The sequence below is a fragment of the Hibiscus syriacus genome, unplaced genomic scaffold, assembly GCF_006381635.1.
Source record: "Hibiscus syriacus cultivar Baekdansim isolate YM2019G1 unplaced genomic scaffold, ASM638163v2 tig00003041_pilon, whole genome shotgun sequence".
NCBI classification, from domain to species: Eukaryota; Viridiplantae; Streptophyta; class Magnoliopsida; order Malvales; family Malvaceae; genus Hibiscus; species Hibiscus syriacus.
The window spans coordinates 5,456,070-5,475,193 of NW_024061960.1; the positions used below are offsets into that span (position 1 = coordinate 5,456,070).

The 19,124-nt window shown below is 33.9% G+C and overlaps 1 pseudogene; it reads left to right on the top strand.

The window, feature by feature from the left end:
* The first annotated feature begins 17,736 nt into the window (after positions 1 to 17,736).
* Positions 17,737 to 18,876, top strand: LOC120169875 (annotated as a pseudogene).
* The last annotated feature ends 248 nt before the right edge of the window (positions 18,877 to 19,124 follow it).

Below are 19,124 nucleotides of genomic sequence, written 5' to 3' on the forward strand. Positions count from 1 at the left end.
AAGCATTAGAAAATTTCATCACATTTTCAAAAATAATCCAAAATGAAAAAGGTTACTCTATCACTAGTGTTAGAAGTGATCATGGAACTGAATTTGAAAATCTTGGATTTATTGAGTTTTGTAATTCTAATGGTATTAGCCACAATTTTTCAGCACCTAGAACCCCTCAACAAAATGGAGTTGTTGAGAGGAAAAATTGAACTTTAGAAGAAATGGCTAGAACCATGCTTTGTGAAAAAATTTGCCAAAATATTTTGGGCGGAAGCCACAAATACCGCTTGTTATGTTGTAAATCGAGTAATGATTAGGCCAATTTTAAAGAAAACTCCATATGAAATTCTCAAAATAAAAGCCTAACATTAGCTATTTTCATCCTTTTGGATGTAAATGTTTTGTTTTAAACAACGGTAAAGAAAATCTTGGTAAATTTGATGCTAAGAGTGATGAAGGAATTTTTTGGGTTATTCCTTAAATTCTAAAGCTTATCGTGTATTTAATAAAAGAACTTTAGTTGTAGAAGAGTTTATACATGTTGTTTTCGATGATAATCCCCTTCTGAGGAAGGATTCTTCTGTTAATGATGATGTAGGTATTGTACAAGCAAATGACGTTAGACATGACGTTGGAGAATCATCATCAAAGGAAGAAACAAAAGATGAGGAAACTCATGATCCCCTTGAGAATCCAACCATTGAAGAAAGGGAAGTATCTTTTCCAAGAGAGTACAACTATGTCAAAGATGGTGAAATTATAGGTGATCCATCAAAAGGGGTAACTACTCGATCTTCTCTTAGAAATATCTGTAATTATGTTGCATTTATTTCATGCATAGAGCCTAAGAACATCAAAGAAGCATTAAAATATGAACATTGGATTATGGCTATGCAAGAAGAATTAAATCAATTTGAGAGAAGTAAAGTATGGACATTAGTTGAAAGGCCTAGTAATAAATCTACTGTAGGTACTAGATGGGTTTTTAGAAATAAACTTGATGAAAGTGGTAATATAGTGAGAAACAAGGCTAGACTTGTTGCTCAAGGGTATACTCAAGAAGAGGGCATAGACTACGATGAAACATATGCTCCCGTAGCTAGGATGGAAGCAATTAGAATGTTATTAGCATTTGCATGTTTCAATGAATTTAAATTATATCAAATGGATGTTAAAAGTGCATTTTTAAATGGTTTTATAAAAGAAGAAGTGTACGTGGAACAACCTCCAGGTTTTGAAGATTCAAATTTTCCGGATCATGTTTTTAAATTGACAAAAGCTCTTTATGGTTTAAAACAAGCTCCTAGAGCTTGGTATGAAAGATTGTCAAACTTTTTAATTGAAAAAGGGTTTTCAAAAGGAAAGGTTGACACTACATTATTTTTAAAGCATAAAGGTAAAGATTTATTAGTAGTACAAATTTATGTTGATGATATAATATTTGGTTCTACTAATGATGTTCTTTGCCAAGAATTTTCTAAGCTAATGCAAAGTGAGTTCGAGATGAGCATGATGGGGGAACTCTCATATTTCTTGGGGCTCCAAATCAAGCAAAGAAAAGATGGCATCTTCATCAATCAAGCTAAGTACGTCAAAGATATGCTCAAGAAATTTGGACTGGAAAATGGGAAACCTCATAACACTCCAATGAGCTCTTCAACAAAGCTTGACTTAGATGAAGGAGGTAAATGTGTAGATGTTAAATTATATAGGTCAATGATTGGCTCTTTGCTTTATCTAACTGCAAGTAGACATTATGTTTAGTGTTTGCTTATGTGCTAGATTTCAATCATGTCCTAAGGAATCACATTTAGTAGCTGTTAAGAGAATCTTTAGATACCTTAAGGACACTCCTAGTTTAGGACTTTGGTATCCTAGAGACTCTAGCTTTAGCTTGCATGCTTTTTCTGATGCGGATTATGGAGGATGCAAATTAGATAGGAAAAGCACCTCCGATACTTGCCAATTCCTTGGAAATATGCTGATTTCTTGGTTTTCAAAGAAACAAAATTGTGTTGCATTATCTACCACCGAAGCCGAATACATTTCAGCTGGTAGTTGCTGTGCACAAGTTTTATGGATGAAACAACAACTTTTTGATTATGGAATTGAAGTAGGTACCATTCCTATCAAGTGACAATACTAGTGTTATTTGTCTCACTAAAAATCCAACCACTCTAGAACTAAGCACATTGAAATAAGACATCACTTCATTAGAGACCATGTCACTAAGGAAGATGTAGTTCTAGAATTTGTTGATACTTTGCACCAATTAGCGGATATCTTTACAAAACCCTTAGACAAGGAAAGATTTTGGACACTTAGGAGAGAATTAGGTTTGACCAACCTATCTTCACTTAGTGTTTAAAATAATTTTAGCACTTTTAATAAATCTTGAAAAATGCTTATAATAATAATTTTTGATTGCATTCTTGCTATTAGTTAGGGGGAGTTTGTGATTCTTAGTGAAAATTAATTTTATGTTCAAAAATCGATTAAATATTAATTTAATTGTTTGAACATAATTAATTTTTGATATATGAGTTGCCAATACCACTAGAAAAGATTAATTTAGCATTTTGTGCTTAAAAATCGGATTTTAGCATTTTGGTGCAGAGGGAATCGATCCCCCCCCTGAGGGAACCGATTCCCCCTTTGAAGGGGAACCGATTCCCCCCACAGGGGAATCGATACCCCCCTGGGGTTCTGTTAAAATTGGGCAGAACACCCCAAAATTCCCAAAACCCTTATATTTTCTTCAAACCGTTTCTCACCCTCCTCAAACACTCAAATCTCCTTTCTTGCCTCAAATCATCGATATTAATCGAAATTCGAATCAAATATCATCTTCTAAACCTGTTGGAATCATTAAAATCGTGCAAACAACATCTAAATCCCCTCAATCTTCATCTTTCAAGGTAAATTTTTCTAAACACTTTATTTCATTATTTTTGAACATAGGATTAGTTTCAATTAGTTCTAGGTTGAAATAGTGATCGGGCATTGATTATTTAGTGATTAGAAACTAGATGTTATAACTAATTTCATCAAAAACACAAGAATTTTTCAAATTTTTTTAAATTTTCGAAATATAAAAAAAAAATTTATTTTTCAAATTATTGTGTTTTGATTAAATTATGTTGTTGTTATGAAAAACTATACATATATTGTTTCTCAAAACCATATTTTCCAAAAGTTTTTCAAAAACTTTGCCCATTAGGATTGATTTAGAGAATCTTGAAATATTGAGGACTCATTTGAGTTTTGGGATTAATTGAATTGCATACATTTGTTTTTAAAATTGCAGGTTATTCTATCTATTCCGATTTCCTTCACCATGTCAAATCCTAAACGTCCTAGGTCTTCATCTAGTCGTTCTAGTCGTCAACCAAATCCTCCTCCTATTCCTCAAAATCCTATTCCAAATCTTGATCCTAACTTGACTATCCAAAATTCTTGTTTCAATCAACCGGGTCCTAAAGATTATCGTTATTGGTTTTACCAATATTTTGACTCGTATAAGATTAGGGAAGAACGTATCCCATATCTTCAAACTATGGTTGACATTAACTTTAAATATCTCCCTATCTTGCACGAATTGAAATTTGATAAACTTTTCGAACTTGAACCCATTGTCTATCATCAACTTGTTCGTATCTTCTACTGTAATGCCGTTTGTATCAAAAATCGTGACAAAACCAAAACCATAGGAGTGCATTCCTACCTCCTAGGTCAATATTTCCATCTTGATCCGGATTACATAGCCAATGCCTTAGGCTTGGATAATGAAGGTTTATCAAACGAAAAACAAGTTTTAGGCTCACGATATAAACGGAATGATAGTGCAAGTGTTTTAGATCTCCATGAGTTTCCTTCATCTCATGATCACTTGGTGGTTTCGACCATCCGGGGGTCGATATTCAACTCTTAGAGCTTTAGATCTTTGGTGGTTGCACTGTTTTGAAAACAATATAAAAATAAACCTCTCAGAGATTATCTTTGCTGAAATTGTTGAAACCGTTAACCTAGTGCCAAATAAGAAACTCTGTTCTTCACTAGTTTACGGTTGTATTCTTAGTAATCTCTTTTCTAAAGCTGAACTCCGAGTTGGTCTAGATTTCTCATTTCCTCTTAAGAAACAAATCAATCTTCTTTCTTTAACAAGAGCGGGATGGGTCAAAAATAAGGAAACCGGTGCATGGGTTCGATCTTCTACTCCGGGAGCTAGTTCTTCACAAGCTCCACCCGAAGCTGACGAAGATCCCGAGTTTGAACAATTAATGAGGGATATTGATGAAGCTGAAGAAGAACCTGAACAACCAGAGGAGAACGCACAACAATCGACTCAAATGCCTCCATATTTTCAATCCTTTATGGAGACATTTGATTTCCGTTATGCTACAATGGATTCGCGCTTTTCCTCTATAGAGTCTCATTTATCCACAATGGGAGCTCAACAATTAGAGATTCTTCAGGAGATGCGTGCAAACAATGAAGCAACCAATGCTCGTATTAATGAACTAACTCATGAAATGGCTGCTATGCGAGCCCGTTTTCCTCCTACCGATCCGGATGCTTGATTTTATGTTTAGTTTTAAAACTTTGAACAAAAAGAATATTGTTTCAACATTTTGGATTGTTTGATTTTGTGGATTGTTGGATTTTGGATTTATGAATGGTGTGAACTTATATGTTTGGTGTTTTATTCATTTTTGCATCATTTACATCATCATTAGCAATATGACCAATTTTGCCATATCACATTATTTATGAATATTGATTTATGAAACTAATGACTAACCTCTCTTTTGATTGTGATCTTAGCAGCTTAAGCTTATAATTAATAAATCAATTGGCTAAATGATTTCAAAACCTTGTTTTACAATGTCTTTTTGATTTAACAAAAAGGGGGAGAAGAATAAGTGTTAAATGTTTTACATGATAAATTGAAGAAGTGTTAAAGTAAGGGGGAGTAATTTCAAAACTTGATTTCAAAAATCTTAAAATTACTAAAATGTTTTGTTATATCAAAAAGGGGGAGATTGTTGAAACATTTTGATATTTCGATATAACAAATTAAGTTAAATGGATTTTAAGATTTTCCAAATGATTTTCTAAGTATATTCGATATAACTATTCGAATATCAAAACATTACTCCAAATATTTCAAAAATCATTTTTAATCCTTACTTAAGTGTAAAATTAAGTTTTAATCATAAAACAATTTCAAAATAATTTTACAAAGTATTCGAACCAATTCAAAGCCAAAATTCCAGATTGCTCAGAGGGAACCGATTCCCCCCCATAGGAGGAACCGATTCCCCCCTGAATGGTTTGGCTCCGAGATTTCCAGAATGCTCGGAGGGAACCGATCCCCCCCAAGGGGGTACCGATTCCCCCCTTGTACAACGGTCGAAATATTTGAATTTTACACTTAGGAACCGATTCCCTTCAAGGGGGAACCGATTCCCCCCACACACCAAGCTGTTTTATTAAATGTTTTCACACTAAAACGGCTATAATATATTCTCTAATCATCCCCAACGTTCAGAAGTGATCCAAGGTGTATTTAAACAAGCTTAGAAGCCATTGATCAATAACAAGAAACATCAAGCAACTAGAATCAAGAGAGAATCAAAGAGAAAGCATCAAACCTCAAGTTTGAGCATTTCAAGCCTATTTTCATTCAATATTCATTTTGCTTTCAAGAACACTTTTTGTGCTCAATTGTATTCATCTTTGAGTGTTCTTTTCTTTGTTCTAGAATTGTGCAAACATCTTACCTTGTGAGGTTTTCTTGTAAGTTTGCAAATTTGTAATCTTCTCTTTGAGAAAAGAGTGTTCTCAAGAGTTGGGGTATACTCTTGAGGGAATTGTAAGGTTATCTCTTTGGCCTCAAAAGAAAGAACAAATTAGTGAATTTGTTGGAAAATCCTTAGTGTGGATAGCTAAGGTAGTGGACGTAGACTTTGTTTGAGAAAGTCGAACCACTGTAAATCGTTGTGCAATTACTTTCAATTTTCTGCAAAAGCTTCCACAAAATTTTTATTGCCAATTCACCCCCCTCTTGGCCAATTTCGTCATTCGATTAACTCAACACTTATGATATATGGAGATTGTTGTCTGTATTATACCAAATGTCATCATAATTGTCATCATGTGCGAGAATGAATGGCCATTCCATATATATTGAGGGTATGTACAATAACTACAAAGTTCACTTTAAAGTAAAAGGCAAATTTACAATATGGCAAACAGGGTGCAACCATAAAGTGTCGATCCATATATAAAAAGTCTCGATCCCATAAACATCGAAATCCATAAGTATAATGTAATAGTTAATTTTTCAATCTAACCGGTACAAGTATACCGGTTTTATGAGAGAATAGGTCTAAATAATGTATCGACACTTTTGTAGTTTGTGTCGATATTTTTGGTCGAGAATGAATGGCAAACAGGGTGCAACAATAAAGTGTCGATCCATATATAAAAAGTGTCGATCCCATAAACATCGAAACCCATAAGTATAATGTAATAGGTAATTTTTCAATCTAACCGGTACAAGTATACCGATTTTATGAGAGAATAGGTCTAAATAATGTATCGACACTTTTGTAGTTTGTGTCGATATTTTTGGTCCAGAATGAATGGCAAACAGGGTGCAACAATAAAGTGTCGATCCATATATAAAAAGTGTCGATCCCATAAACATTGAAACCCATAAGTATAATGTAATAGGTAATTTTTCAATCTAACCGGTACAAGTATACCGGTTTTTTGAGAGAATAGGTCTAAATAATGTATCGACACTTTTGTAGTTTGTGTCGATATTTTTGGTCCAGAATGAATGTCAAATAGGGTGCAACAATAAAGTGTCGATCCATATATAAAAAGTGTCGATCCCATAAACATCGAAACCCATAAGTATAATGTAATAGTTAATTTTTCAATCTAACCGGTACAAGTATACCGGTTTTATGAGATAATAGGTCTAAATAATGTATCAACACTTTTGTAGTTTGTGTCGATATTTTTGGTCCAGAATGAATGGCAAACAGGGTGCAACAATAAAGTGTCGATCCATATATAAAAAGTCTCGATCCCATAAACATCGAAACCCATAAGTATAATGTAATAGTTAATTTTTCAATCTAACCGGTACAAGTATACCGGTTTTATGAGAGAATAGGTCTAAATAATGTATCGACACTTTTGTAGTTTGTGTCGATATTTTTGGTCGAGAATGAATGGCAAACAGGGTGCAACAATAAAGTGTCGATCCATATATAAAAAGTGTCGATCCCATAAACATCGAAACCCATAAGTATAATGTAATAGGTAATTTTTCAATCTAACCGGTACAAGTATACCGGTTTTATGAGAGAATAGGTCTAAATAATGTATCGACACTTTTGTAGTTTGTGTCGATATTTTTGGTCCAGAATGAATGGCAAACAGGGTGCAACAATAAAGTGTCGATCTATAAATAAAAAGTGTCGATCCCATAAACATCGAAACCCATAAGTATAATGTAATAGGTAATTTTTCAATCTAACCAGTACAAGTATACCGGTTTTATCAGAGAATATGTCTAAATAATGTATCGACACTTTTGTAGTTTGTGTCGATATTTTTGGTCCAGAATGAATGGCAAACAGGGTGCAACAATAAAGTGTCGATCCATATATAAAAAGTCTCGATCCCATAAACATCGAAACCCATAAGTATAATGTAATAGTTAATTTTTCAATCTAACCGGTACAAGTATACCGGTTTTATGAGAGAATAGGTCTAAATAATATATTGACACTTTTGTAGTTTGTGTCGATATTTTTGGTCGAGAATGAATGGCAAACAGGGTGCAATAATAAAGTGTCGATCCATATATAAAAAGTGTCGATTCCATAAACATCGAAACCCATAAGTATAATGTAATAGGTAATTTTTCAATCTAACCGGTACAAGTATACCGGTTTTATGAGAGAATATGTCTAAATAATGTATCGACACTTTTGTAGTTTGTGTCGATATTTTTGGTCCAGAATGAATGGCAAACAGGGTGCAACAATAAAGTGTCGATCCATATATAAAAAGTGTCGATCCCATAAACATCGAAACCCATAAGTATAATGTAATAGGTAATTTTTCAATCTAACCGGTACAAGTATACCGGTTTTGTGAGAGAATAGGTCTAAATAATGTATCGACACTTTTGTAGTTTGTGTCGATATTTTTGGTCCAGAATGAATGTCAAACAGGGTGCAACAATAAAGTGTCGTATATAAAAAGTGTCGATCCCATAAACATCGAAACCCATAAGTATAATGTAATAGTTAATTTTTCAATCTAACCGGTACAAGTATACCGGTTTTATGAGAGAATAGGTCTAAATAATGTATCAACACTTTTGTAGTTTGTGTCGATATTTTTGGTCGAGAATGAATGGCAAACAGGGTGCAACAATAAAGTGTCGATCCATATATAAAAAATGTCGATCCCATAAACATCGAAACCCATAAGTATAATGTAATAGGTAATTTTTCAATCTAACAAATACAAGTATACCGGTTTTATGAGAGAATAGGTCTAAATAATGTATCGACACTTTTGTAGTTTGTGTCAATATTTTTGGTCCAGAATGAATGGCAAACAGGGTGCAATAATAAAGTGTCGATCCATATATAAAAAGTGTCGATCCGATAAACATCGAAACCTATAAGTATAATGTAATAGGTAATTTTTCAATCTAACCGGTACAAGTATACCGGTTTTATGAGAGAATAGGTATATAATATGTATCGACACTGTTTAATGTTTTTTCGATACTAATTTAAATATCAAGTGTTTTTCCACCGTTCATTATATATAGTACTCTAAATCGAAAAACCCTAAACATAAAGGCAAGCAGGCAGAAGATAACTCTTCCTCTCCGAAGAATACTAGCGTTATCATAACAGTGCCGATCAGATATTCAGGTAAATTTATCGATATTTTATGGGTTTGATTGATTTCTATATTGGAGTTTTTTTCCTGAATGTGTTTGTGTTCCATTGTAATAGCATCCAACCAAAATGGCTCCAAAACGTCAGCGTTAGAAGCACGGTCTTTCTCAAAGCTCTTCTCAACCCAGTTCTTCTCAACCATAACCTCCTTCTGAAACAAACAATTCTTCTGAGGAAATCAGTTCCTTCGAAACTCTGAACTTTAGATCCGATATGGAGAAACAAAGATGGCAGACGAGTTTTAAAGTAAGAAAGATTCGTCCCGAACGTGTCATTGACCTGGGTTTCTTGTTTGATGATAAATATGCATTTAGTTTTAAATCCACATTTACATCTTGGGGTTGGCTTGAATTCCTTGGTGTAGAACCAAGATATTATCCCAACCTAGTTAGAGTCTTCTACAACAATGCTTCCTTACAGCACGAGCCTAATAAAACTAATATAATAGGAATTAATACTCATGTCATGGGGAAGGATATATATATATATCTCCGGAAACTATTGTGGAGGGTTTAGGTGTAGCGAATAAAGGGGATTCAGATGAAAATGGTGTAGATTGGCCTACAATTAAACGGGTTGCTAGAAATAGCCCAATTCACCTCGATGTAGAGTCGAGAGTGTTTCACAAAATGCTCACATGGTATATCCGGCCTAGTGGGGGAAAACATTCAACGCTTTGAGATAGCGATTATTGGTGGATAGCAAAGTATAAATCCAAATCCAAAACGGCTCCAAACATTGCAAAACTCATATTTAATACAATTGTATATATGGTCACAAAGGGAGCAACAATTTCAACTACACTACCATATGGATGTGTCATAACCCATCTGTTGAAGAAGAAGGAAGTTGATTTTTCGCATGACGCCCCTGTTCGATTAACCCGCAAGATTGACATGGTATTTATTAAAAAAGCGGGATATGATTTTGTTGAAAAACTCGGTTGGAAGCATGTCAAGGAGGTCGGATTAGATCAAGAGAGGGAGGAAATAGACCCCGTTGGCCATGAAGAAGCACAACCAAGTGGAGACGCAATGATGGAAGAAGCTCCAGTTACAGAGGATGTCACAATTAAGACCGTGATAGAATACATGGTCAATTTTCGGGAGCATATTGATTCCCTTGTGAGTGGAATGCGATCCGATATTTCATCATTGCAACATGAAGTCTCCATGTTGCGTGACGAATTACGTCAACGACATCAAACGAGTTAGGTAATTCATTATTTATGTTTCTAAACATTTACACGTTCTGAACTGTATTTTATTTTCTTTTAACAGATGTGGACAACCAAGCGGTCAATGAAGATGAAGCTGACGATGAAGATGACGATGAAGATGACGATGATGATGATGATGATGATCCAAACAAGTATATCGTGTCTGCAACACCGCCTTCAAGAAAACTTTTAATTTTTGATCTCAATGGTGTCCTTGCCTACATCCCAAGATGGCCTGCAGGTTTTAATTCTATTCTTTTGTATCCATTATTTTAACATATAAGCGTAGAACTTTAATCTCATTTTCTTCATGTTGTAGATGTTGTCCTCAGAACAGGATTATTTGAATTTATGCAATTTTGTGTCGACAATTTTGTTGTTGCCCTTTGGTCTTCAAAGATGAGGTTAGAACATGTTTGGAGCAATTGAATTACTGTAGTCAAAATCGTTAATATATATTTGAATGTTAACATTCAAACTTGATTACAATCTCAGGCATAACGTCGACCGTGTACTTGAGAAACTACCTTTATTTTCTGAGCATTTTCTATTCGTGTGGGTAAGATGAATGTCATTACAGTTTGCTGACTTTTCGTTGTCTATGATTCCTACATATTTATGTTCGACTGTTTGTGAACAGGATCAAGCAAAATGCAAAACATACGATATTGTTACCTACTGTAAAGATCTCAATGATGTTTGGAATGCGTGTCCAGATTTTAACGAGCTAAATACACTTTTGGTCGATGATTCAGCGAAAAAAATGATTTATAATCCGGTAAGTTGCATTTATGCAATATGTTTTTCCAGTTGAACAGGTGTTCATACATTGATTATTTTAAAAACTTATGTGTTTATATAGAAATACAATTACATATGTCCACATATCTTTGACGCTGCTTCCCATTCGAACGACAATGCTCTAGGTATGACACAAATTTATTCATGCTTATGCGAATTTAGTTTATTGTTAGTAAAATTGCACCTCATTAGTTTGATAATTGAAATTATTTATGTATGTCCTCAAAAAAAGGCGGAAACATACGAGAGTATTTGGAAAATTTGTTAAAGGCCTCTAATGTTCCGGACTTCGTTAGAAATAACCCTTTTCATCGGATTAATTTCGTTTGTCGGTACATTATTTGAACATTCTTGTGTATGTATATTTTGGTGTGATTATATTGTGTGTATATTTTCATTAATTATTCCATATTTGCTTCTCTGTATATATATACATTTGAGGATTGTTGAAATATCAATACTAGTTATTAATGTATTTTACATCTGCTTGCAAATGTATCGAAACACATTACTATATCATTGTTTTCCATGATATCCACAACACAGTTTTCACACTTTTTAATATTGTGTCAGTACTTTATGTCCAGAATGGAAGAAAAATGTGTCGATACCTTTTCAAAAAGTATCAATTGAAAAAACATCGGAACCCATAATTATAATTTAATAGATAATTTTATAATATAATAGGTATAAATATACCGGTTTTATGAGCGAATAGGTCTACAACCTATATCGACACTTTTTAATTGTGTCGGTACTTTATGTCCAGAATTATAATGTACTAGATAATTTTGTAATATAACCGGTATACTTACCGGTTTTATTAGCAAATAGGTCTACAACCTATGTCGACACTTTTTAATATTGTGTCGGTACTTTATGTCCAGAATGGAAGAAAAATGTGTCGATATCTTGTCAAAAAGTGTCGACATTTACACATCGGAACCCAGAATTATAATGTACTAGATAATTTTGTAATATAACCGGTATAAATATACCGATTTTATGAGCGAATAGGTCTACAACCTATATCGACAATTTTTAATTTTGTGTCGGTACTTTATGTCCAGAATTATAATGTAATAGATAATTTTATAATATAACCGATATAAATATACCGGTTTTATTAGCGAATAGGTCTACAACATATGTCGACACTTTTTAATATTGTGTCGGTACTTTATGTCCAGAATGGAAGAAAAATGTGTCGATACCTTGTCAAAAAGTGTCAACATTTACACATCGGAACCCAGAATTATAATGTAATAGATAATTTTGTAATATAACCGGTATAAATATACCGGTTTTATGAGCGAATAGGTCTACAACCTATATCGACACTTTTTAATTTTGTGTCGGTACTTTATGTCCAGAATTATAATATAATAGATAATTTTGTAATATAACCGGTATAAATATACCGGTTTTATTAGCGAATAGGTCTACAACCTATGTCGACACTTTTTAATATTGTGTCGGTACTTTATGTCCAGAATGGAAGAAAAATGTGTCGATACCTTGTCAAAAAGTGTCGACATTTATACATCGGAACCCAGAATTATAATGTAATAGATAATTTTGTAATATAACCGGTATAAATATACCGGTTTTATGAGCGAATAGGTCTACAACCTATATCGAAACTTTTTAATTTTGTGTCGGTACTTTATGTCCAAAATTATAATCTAATAGATAATTTTGTAATATAACCGGTATAAATATACCAGTTTTATTAGCGAATAGGTCTACAACCTATGTCGACACTTTTTAATATTGTGTCGGTACTTTATGTCCAGAATGGAAGAAAAATGTGTCGATACCTTGTCAAAAAGTGTCGACATTTACACATCGGAACCCCGAATTATAATGTAATAGATAATTTTGTAATATAACCGGTATAAATATACCGGTTTTATGAGCGAATAGGTCTACAACCTATATCGACACTTTTTAATATCGTGTCGCTAATTTTAAGTAACGCGGTTTTTCTTCTTTCATTCAAAATATTTATATGTACATGTTTCTTATACACAATAGGAGTCATGTTGATACTTACGATATATGGAGATCGTTGTCATTCCATTCCGTCTTCGAAAAAATCAATTGATGTAGGCTGTGTGCTTGTACTCAAACTGAGCTTGACTTTAGGACATGTTAGTTTGTTATGTCCCTCACCGTTGCAGTACCCACATCGCCTAATTTTCTTCTCGACCTTGTTCTTCGGCACTTCTTTTCGCTTGCGTTGTTTTCGTTGAGGGTCACGAACGTTGTTTACTATAATGCTCTGGTTGACTGAATCATTCAAACCAAACGAGTTTTCTAATTCTTCTATTAGTTTTTTCATCTCATCTCTTGCGGTTTTGAAAGACTCGTCTGTCTTTGATGCAATGTAGCATAACCTACTTGACGTTGAACGTAGAGCAGCGAACCTTGCCATTTGCATCACTTCTGGAGACACATTCAAATCAACATAACTGGGTGCAGAAGCCTTCGCATCATTAGTCCACCTACTTTGAATCAAAGTCCTGAGCAAATATGTATAGTCCAAGTGCTTCAAAATGTGAAGTTGATGGCGACACGGAAGTCCAACGGTCTCGAATTTTTTGCAGGAGCAAATTAGAGTTTTCGTACGAGAATCAAAACTAATTTCAAATTTCCTATTTTTTTATACGTACTTTGACAAAATATAATGTTGAAATTCAACTGATAAGGACGTAATCTCTGCCTCAATCCGGTACAATGTCTCCCGTATAAGTTCATCTTGGAACACACGAAAAGATTCGCGGGTAAAAATCACAGCGGCATGGCTTTCAAGGTCGACCAGTTTTGTGATCTGGAAGGGCTTCGTATGGGAGCTTAAGTAATCCGCTTTCAACTCGTTCATACGTATTCTACTAATTCCATCTTCAATTGCACGAACAACATCTAAATATGTCTTCTTGTGTTTCAGTGCAATAGCTAGTGAAGCATTCATAGACTCGCACCTTTGTGTTGAGCGAATATTGGCAAAGAAATGACCGGTTAGATATGCTTGTGCCCATAAGTGTCGTGTGTTTCCCTTCTCAATCACCCATCGATGCTTTTGGATGTTGAATTCTGAAACAACCGAACGCCATTGAATATCAAATTCCTTGGTTGTCCACCAGGAAGCCATGCATTTTGAGAATGCTGCTGTAAACTTTGGGTCACCAATGTTAGCTTGTGCATTGCGAGAAAGATACCAAGAACATAATCTGTGCTTAGCATAAGGGATAACAGATTTGATAGCCCTCTGCATTGCCCTATACCCATCGGTGACAACTGAAATAGGTGATTTATTCATCATGGCTTCTAAAAAATTCTGTAGCACCCACTCGAAAGATTGAGACGTCTCGTCAGCGATTATGGCAGTAGTAAACACAATTGTGTTATGGTGATGATTGACACCAACAATAGGCATAATTGGTCGACCATACAAATTATCTTTGTACGTTGTGTTGAACGCAATTACATCACCGAAGCATGTGTAATCCGATCTCGATGTAGAATCCGACCAAATAAGATTATACAATGCCCCCGATTCGTCTACCGAGTATGTCATAAAAAACTCGGGATCATCATGTTTCTTATAATCAAAGTAGGCAATAAGCGCATTCACATCCCCATCGACGATTTCCTTTGCTTTACCTCTTTGAAGTGCATTGTAGAGGTCTTTATGTGTAAATCCAACATTATGATAGCCCACTGCCTGCTGCGTTAAATAGTTCATTACTTGTGACGTGCCAACACCGACCTCTTTCAATGTTGTTGCCTCATCGATATCAGCCTTACTTACAGCTCTATTAGAACGCATAAATGGTGTTATAGCAGGTGTGCACAATGCATGATTATGTTTCTGATCAGACTTACTTATAACCCACTGATCGTTTATATTTGTTGCTGTAACTACGACTCTAGCCTTATATCCTGTTCTTGTGACTGGCGTATGAGCACGTTGACGATCAACAGTATTGACTTTTGATACTCGAAACCCTTCTTTGGAACAACAAAATTCTTGTGTCTTCACATTCCCTTCCACATCAAGCCGTGTTGTTCCCTTACGTGCACTAAACCCATATTCCCGTGCGAATCCCTTGTAAAAGTACCAAGCTTGATCACGTGAACAGAAGAGCTGACCAACCAATCTGTCAGATTCATCAACATTATGTACTTCATGGCATTCCTCGGTTGGCTTAACATTGTCTACATCAGTATTATCCATGGCAAAAATTTTGTTGTGCAAGTTCAGTGGTCCAGGAGTTGATGGAGATGTAAGCAAAGGTTCATTTTGAACATGTTTCAGTCGTGCTGCTTTCAATAGGATGTGGTATTGGTAGTGGTAGTTAAAGGGTGGGTACAACATTAAATTCGCAGTACATATTTAGGTATGTACAATAACTACAGTATCGACCCAAAATCAAAACCAATAATTATAATGTAATAGGTAAATTAACAATGTAACAAGTATCGACCCAAATAATATATTTTATAAAATATCAAAACAATCAAATAATTTTTTGTGTAAATGAAATTATTAAATTAATATTGTAGGTGGAAAAAAAACACTATTAAAAAAAATTGAAACATAAATTACATAACTTTAAAAAAAGTATCGATCCTTTTATAAAAAGTATAGACACTTTCAATATAGGTAAAAATATGATGTATAGGTAGCGCTTATAATGTATAGGTAGCGTTTATATAATGTAATAGGTAGACAATCAAATAATTTTTTGTGCAAATGAAATTATTAAATTAATATTGTAGGTGGAAAACCTGAAACACTATTAAAAAAATTGAACATAAATTACATAACTTTAAAAAAGTATCGACCTTTTTTATAAAAAGTATGGACACTTTCAATATAATGTAAAAATGATGTAATAGGTATCGCTTATATAATGTATAGGTAACGTTTATATAATGTAATAGTAGTGTTATATTGTAAAGTATCTATCCTTTTTATAAAAGTGTCCATACTTATTTCACTGTGGAAAACATTAATTTAAGTTATCTTTTGAGTGAGTTTTAAGATATTAATTTAGTAATTATAGGCGTCTAATGATTTATTTTTTACGTTACGATATATATTATTAAATTAAAACAATAAACAATATATTACATATTTATTATTATCTTTGGTTAATATTGTTAAATTTAAATTCTAAATAATATTTTATAAAATATCAAAACAATCAAATAATTTTTGTGCAAATGAAATTATTAAATTATATTGTAGGTGGAAAACATGAAACACTATTAAAAAAATTGAAACATAAATTACATAACTTTAAAAAAAGTATCTATCCTTTTTATAAAAGTATGAACACTTTCAATATAATGTAAAATATAATGTAATAGGTAGCGCTTATATAATGTAATAGGTAGCGCTTATATTGTAAAGTATCTATCCTTTTTATAGAAGTGTCAATACTTATTTCACTGTGGAAAACATTAATTTAAGGTATCTTTTGAGTGAGTTTTAAGATATCATTTAGTAATTATGTATCTAATGATTTATTTTTTTATGTTACAGTATATCTTATCATTAAATTAAAACAATAAACATATATATTACATATTTATTATTATCTTTGGCTAATATTGTTAAATTTAAATTCTAAATATTATTTTATAAAATATCAAAACAATCAAATAATTTTTTGTGCAAATGAATTATAAATTAATATTGTAGGTGGAAACATAAACTATTAAAAATTGAACATAAATTACATAACTTTAAAAAAGTATCGATCCTTTTATAAAATGTATGGATACTTCAACATATTATATGTAATAGGTAAATTTGTAATGTTATCGGTATAAATATACCGGTTTTCTTATAAAATAAGTCAATATAAGCGCTACCTATTACATTATATAAGCGCTACCTAATATGTTATTGTACTTTATAATATTTTCGGTTAAATAATATAATATAACCGATTTAAATTTTAATCGGTCACTTATTTAACCGGTCATACCATATATTAACCGTTTTTTAGACGCCGCACCGCAGAAGTACCCTTGCGCCATTAAACATTTCGCTTATGATTTTCTTTTTATGTTTTTTTGAGATTTGAGCATGATTTTTTAAGAGATCTCGTTTTTTTATCAACTTTTCTATTTGAAACGCCCATAAACTGTAATAAAAATCCAAACCTTTTATTCTAAGTTTTTTGAAGCTATAATTGTTAGATCTGATTATGGGATTTGATGCATGTAATTTGTGGGCCTTGGGTAAATGTGGCGATGTAGGAATTAGTTTGGATCTGGAAGTTTCCATTTTTCTGTTGCGTATCTATAGATTTCGATTCTGCTTCTTTGCAATCTTAGATTTTTCCCATTTATGCTAAATGTATTTTGTTCCATACGGATTGAGGTCTTTGGTTTCCATATCTTGGATCTGATAAAATGAGAAGGCTGCCATTATGAAATTTAGCTCATGGAGGTGGGATTTTTTTCGTTTGGATTCAGAGATGTAATCCATTTTGTTGCATTTTGTGTTACCTGGTATTTAAATTTCATTATCCGATCTTTTTATTTGGCTATCTATGAAATTGGATCTAGCTTTTATTATCTGATCTTGTTTTACGTGAACGCCATGAAATTATTGCCTTAGATTTTGTTTTGAATGTTTCTGTTTTCATTGACTTGTGTTATATATAAATGGGAATTTTAGTAGGATTTGTATTGCATTGCTTCATGGACGACGATGCGTTGAATATGCGTAATTGGGGTTACTATGAGCCATCTTTTAAAGGACATCTTGGTCTTCAGCTCATGACTAGCATGGCTGAACGGGACACGAAGCCTTTTATTCCCGGGCGTGACCCCAATCTCATGGTTACTCCCAATGCCGCCTTTCACCCGAGGGACTGCATTGTTTCGGAGGCACCTATCCCTATGCACTACGTTAGGGATACTTGGATTAGCCAGAGAGAAGTTTTTCAGTATGACGCCGACGTCCACTTCTCCTAATTATGGCATTCTTCCAGAAACTTCGGCTGCTCATTCGTTGCCGATTTTGCAGCCACAACCTCCTGGTACGTCAACAAGAGATGAAAGGGTGGTTGGTAGAGTGGAAGAGCCACCAGCCAGTCAGGAAGATGTCCAATCGAAGAGAAGGCTGGGCAGGGTTGGCCCTAAGACACCAAAGGTCAAAAAGCCTAGGAAGCCCAAGGATGACACCAAATCTACTGTTCACCGTTCAAAGCCGGCAAAGAAGAGTATGGATATTAAGATAAACGGGTATGACGTGGATATTTCCGGCATTCCCATTCCGGTTTGCTCATGCACCGGAACCGCCCAACAATGTTATCGATGGGGCTGTGGCGGTTGGCAATCTGCCTGTTGCACCACAACTGTATCCCTTACCAATGAGCACCAAAAGGCGTGGCGCAAGGATAGCCGGCCGGAAAATGAGTCAGGGGGCATTCAAGAAGGTCCTCGAGAAACTTGCTAGTGAAAACTATAACTTCAGTAACCCTATCGATTTGAGGACTCATTGGGCTAGACATGGTACCAACAAGTTTGTCACTATCAGGTAGATTCAAATTGATGGTAATGATAGTGAGGCTCCATTGCAGATGGTCTGCTTTACCTGTATATATATATCTACGGACTTCTGTGGAGATCTCCGATGCCTCGTGGTTCATGAATTTTCCGAGTAATAACAATGTTTTAAAATTCAAACATTTATGATTTTGTGCTCCAAGAACTATCCTTCATTTTGGTCATTGACATTGTAGCTGTGGATGAGTTTTTCATTTGTTGGGTAATCTCCTTTCATCCACTCGGCAATTGTTATTCAAGACTGGTAGTTAAATGCTCTGCTTTCGTTGACTATATCTTCTTAACTGACCTCAATGCCATTTTTGTTGTTCCATTTGTCTGCATAATACTTGTTTGGAAGTGGTTTAAACTCTGTTTCCAAATTGTTTTATAATGGGACAGTATCATAAGATCACACGTCATTGTAATGCCTGTATTTGGCAAAAATCTTAGAATAATATATGAATATAGGAGAATTTAGCTGCTGTTGTTGAAGTTTAAATACATTAATTAAATCGGGTTTTAATTCAGATTAATAT